We start from the raw sequence: 5,073 nt of genomic DNA, 5'->3' as shown, positions 1-5,073 counted from the left end.
TGGCCTAGAAATAAAACAATACCCAACACTAAGATTTTCTCTTACAAAAAATTTCATTACAGTAAATGTTTTATGATTATGGTACAGAACTTGAAGATTTTTTTATTTTTTTGCAAATTAAACTCCTCAAAATTTCTCATATCAATTAGTATTTGGAAAAGTACAGAAACATCTTGAGTAAGTCTACACATGAATTTCTAGATATAAGATATTCCTTGCACTTTTTCTATTACGTATTCTAATTTACAAGACATACACATTTTATTGCAAAGCTTTTAGATGTTTGTTTACATGGCCAAGAACAAAAGTCTGCCAAATCAAACCATACATATCGCTATAAAAGACTAATATAAAGATAAATCAAATCACAGGTCCTAAAAAATACAAAAAGTCAACATACTGTACAGACAACTGACAAATAAAAAAAAAATTAATGATGTAAAAAAAACCTTGTCTGAAAAAAATCAAAATTACTGTAAATAATGTATTTCATAGCAGAATCATCATTACAAAAGGCTTAACTTCTATTTAATGCACTGACAGACTAGTGAGATTACAACAAAGTAGTTTAAGTTTGCTATTGTAGTTACAAGCAGTTAATGGCAGGTCAGCTGAGATAACACATCAATATAGGTGGAAACAAGTTCAAACAATTAGCATGTTTTAAGAGCTACAAAAAATCTCTTCTTGAATAAATATAGTACGTACACCCTATTCTTCTAAAGGTCTGAATTACACAAGGAATGGAGACTACCATAACCCCTGTTCAAGCAGATTTCTTCTGTTATCAATTAGAAAATTACATATTCTAAATGACAACTGGATATTCCAGAATAAGGGATAAAAATGTCAAACAAGCTGTTATTTATATTCTAACCTTCTGTTCACTTTTTTTTCATGTAGGGGTGTTGATGGGAGGGACCACTAAGTGCCACCACTGAGTCCAGACTAAATATTATACATATAAAAGAAAAAAGGTATAAGAAGAGTGATGAAAAGGAAAAAGGGAGGGAGTTTAACTTAAAATTAATTAAAAATTTGTATTCTAGTTGTAATCTTGAAGAATGACAAATTAAGAAAAATATATGCTTGTAGTTGCATTTCTAATCATTATTTACTTGACTCTTTACTGAAAACAGAAATGTCATTGGAATCAGGAAAAAAGAACAATTATTTGGCCCATACTCTAAACCTGCTGTAGGCAAATGTCTCACAATAAATGAGTAAAAGATCTGCAAACAGGAAATCATATACTATAACAAGTATATACAAGGGATTAAAACTCTATTTATTGTACCTTCATACTTGGCAACAAACATTAGTTAAAAAATACAAGAATATCCCATGAGTGAAATATCTTTGGTATATATATACAAGAGATGGTGGACTGAAACAAAAGAAAATACATCAAGTAAAACAATTAAAAAGGCTTGTTTGATCTAGTGATTTTACGTATCAAAGAAAATCTACACTTATAAAATGGTATGACTACGGCCAGTTCCATAAAAATGGGCTCATGGATACAAACAAGAATTGGGAGAGCCTTATAAAACTTATCAACAAGAACATATACTGATGCAGCAGCAATCCAATTACAACAAAAGGATAGTACCTACAATGTCAATAGTAAATCAAAGGAGGAAAGGGGTAAACATCCAAACTGTCCAAGAGTTATTGGAAAGGATTTTCCAGAGCTGCCCATGGATCTGGAAAAGGGGAGAAGAACACTGAGTAAATCATTAGTGTTCCTTAATGTTCAAACAGTCTTTCCTGGCCTTGGTTTCTGAGCTGGTCTGCCTCTACATTCCTTCTGCCTGAAAAAGTGTGCTTGACTGTCAGCTCGACAACATGGAGAACTTCCCACTTATGCACATACCTTGCTGGTGGAAAGAGTTGAAGGTTACAATCCCCCTTGGATGTGATACATGCCACTAAAGTTATGTTGCCACTTGACAACAATTCATTGTGACCAATCACAAGCTTACGAAATGTTTGCACAGCTAATGCATTAATGCTGTTAACATTTTGAAAACAATGTGCAGATAATTTCAACCTGTGAAAACACATATGAAACAAACATGCAGCTCAGTGATTGTAACAAAACAAACCCCTTTGATTGGCAATCCACAAACAGAACCATCTATAGGGTAGAGATCCTCTCTGATTATCCCACACAAGGCATAAAGTTGAGATGAGTCACTTGGGTTGACTAATACCACGTCAGTTACCACTGAAATAAATGTGGCTGGAGTTGCCTCTGCAAGGCAAATTTCTCCAAGGATGACAGGTGGCTAAGATCTGCCAAACCCAGCACTACAATCTCCCTGAGCCTGCTGGCATGAGAGTCAGAAGGAAAGACACCCACCACTGCCATGTCTATAAACATGCCCAGGTACTATGCCTGCTGCTTGGATAACTCTTTCCAGTACACCAAGAACCAAAGATCATGACAAAATGCAAGTCAGCAGTCTTTGGTCTGGAGCACCTGCAACTCTGAAGATGCCAATACCAGCTGGTCATCCAGGTAATGCGGTAGCCATATATCCTGCAAAGGGGCCAAAGCCAATACCAAGTGCTTTCTGACAGTGATGAACATGCACTTCAAAGCACAATATCCTTCACATCTACTGCAAGCATGGAAATTTCCCTCTGATGGAACCCAACAAAAAGAAATGTGCTGTTTCCATCTTGAGAAGCATGAAGAACAAACCCTAAAAATTAGCTACCAGTGCATTATTCTCCATACACCCTTTATCTCTGCCAACAGTGTCACAGTTTTCAGGGATCCTGGGAAGTTAGACAAAAACAGTACAGGTACCTGATATGGGGTGGGAAGGAGGAAAACATAGGTTTGGTGGAGGTTATTCAGCAACCATCCTAAAGGACAGACTACCCATGGATCTGCCCCAAATATGCCACATTGCCCAATAGCATGACAGGCATTCCCCTCCTCATCATAACTGGAAAGAGATACTGCCAACCTCAGCATCCTTCATTCTTCTTCATTCCATACTTCCTGTGATGGTAATTGCTTCATAGCAAAGAAAGATAAAGGAAAGGAGAACGCATTTTCGAGAAGTTCAGCAGTAAGGAGGCTTTCGCGCCCGTGTGGGAGGCGCCTGTTCTGGAATCGTCGGTGTGTTGTGGAGCTCAATTCGCGCCAATGTGTCAGGAGAAACACCGCGATCTCTGATGCAATACCTCGTCTAGATTCATCTACGAAGTCTGGAAATCTCGCAAGTCGTGAAGTTTGCCGTAGGCTCCGTCCCCAGAGTGCCGTATAAATACAGCGAACGAACTTTGGAGAGCAGAGATCGTAGAAGAGAGACACCAGTTAGTCACACAGAGATATCCCCAGTAAGAGCCACTGATCAGATTATCAGTGAGAGATCAGCAGCAGCAGAGATCATCCGTGAGAGATAAGAGAGAAAGGGACCGAAGAAGGATCAGAAGAAAAGTTGCTCGGAGTTGGTTGGATACTGGTCTAGTCGTCTTCAGGAGTGGACGGCAGTGTTATCTCGACGTCGAGCAGACTTCAGAAACGAAAAGGTCCTGCTAGATGTTTTGGGGAGTTCCTGCCTTACAAGTAGACATTTCTGCAATACGGAGTCAAGAGGACGTCTGCAATCACCATTTTCCTTCTGAGAAGCCATCGCTTCGAATTACCAAATTGACTAGCAAGTATTTGAATTGCCTCACTGTTCCCCCAGTTCATGCAGTGTAAGATTCTGTTTTTTTATGTAAATAGGAGATACCATTCTGCATTTACCTATGTTAGTAAGCTTGTAAATACGTAAACCTTTGTTGTGTTAGTGTTTCTTTCTATATTCGTATCCCCAGTTTCAACTGTGGTGTTGCAAATATATTTTTTTATTTATTTCATATCGAACCTGAAGCGGACCTCTCTCAGAGGCCGTAACACTTCCCTTCCTATCCAAGCTGGGGAAGGACAAAAAGGCTGGGATGGCTTCTCACCCTTGCTAGAGGAAGAAATCTGTTCTTTATCGCAATACCAGCTACAGAATGTATAGCTACAGTTCCTTTTGCACCACTGAAGAGGGGTGTAAATCACATGGTAGATCAGAGTCCAAAGCTGTCAGTACTTAAATACCTCTTCTACATTCAACTCTTCATAAAAGAGCTAGGAGGTCCCCAGAGCCAGAACGTTCCATAAGACTAATCTCTGAGGAATTATGTCCTGTCCCCTCAAGACAAAGTTAGCCCATAAGTTAGAGCTCTGATTTTAGAGGAAGGTAAGTTCTGTCCTCCTTACATCAGCAAACTACTTTAACTTAACCCCAGTGTCTCTTCTCCACTTAAAATACCAGTGAGGGCAAAATTAGCAAGTGTGTTCACCAGAGGTTGGGCCCTGATGCTGCTTGCAGGCAGCCATGGTGACTAATTCCATGTCTTCATACCCTCTACCAAGAGGGCCATATCTCCTTCATGGTGTCTCTCCAGGGGCAAGTCATTCATTATTCTGTATATAACCACTTCAACTGCAGAGCTGTGGTCTTGGCATTCTGGCTCGTAAGACTTTCTCTAACATGTCAACAGCAGGGGAAGGAGCCTGATCAATCTGCAGGAAACTTCTGACCCAGACATCAGACTGGCCTCATCCAAAATACATGAGCTTGCCAAGACAGTGGCAATGTGAACAACAATCTCACTTCAGACACACACCCAAGGTGAACTCAATTAACAAGATCACTGCATTTACAAAGGAGTTCGCTTACCTCCCAAAAACATCGTTTCAACTCTGCTTGCTGTAGTTTAGAAAGACCCAAAAAGGTTCGGTGGTGTCAAAAGGGAGTACAATCTCTCCCAACAACACTTGTGTTTGGAGACAGAAGGTGAGAAAGGGGTTTTACCCCACTCATCCCCTTGACCATCAGTTAACTACCTTGTTAAATTTCAAAGACAATTCCAGCTTGCTCTGGGAAATGCGTCTAGATAAACGGCAATGGTTTGTATTTTGCAAACATCAGTCTTAAATACTTTAGGTTAAAACAGACCAAAAATTAATTTTAAAAAAGCAATATATAAATATATATTTTCTAAGAAGAGCCCTTA

The 5,073-nt window shown here is 39.2% G+C and overlaps 1 protein-coding gene across 2 annotated transcripts in view; it reads left to right on the top strand.

Moving 5' to 3' along the window:
• The window catches only part of LOC135202468 (acyl-coenzyme A diphosphatase FITM2-like), a 103,837-nt gene that overhangs the window by 70,195 nt on the left and 28,569 nt on the right, over window positions 1-5,073 (top strand). The window lies entirely within an intron of this gene.

The sequence above is a fragment of the Macrobrachium nipponense genome, chromosome 30 (genome assembly GCF_015104395.2).
Source record: "Macrobrachium nipponense isolate FS-2020 chromosome 30, ASM1510439v2, whole genome shotgun sequence".
NCBI lineage: Eukaryota > Metazoa > Arthropoda > Malacostraca > Decapoda > Palaemonidae > Macrobrachium > Macrobrachium nipponense.
The sequence above is the reverse complement of the archived record's forward strand: the minus strand, read 5'-3'. Positions and strand labels throughout refer to the sequence as shown.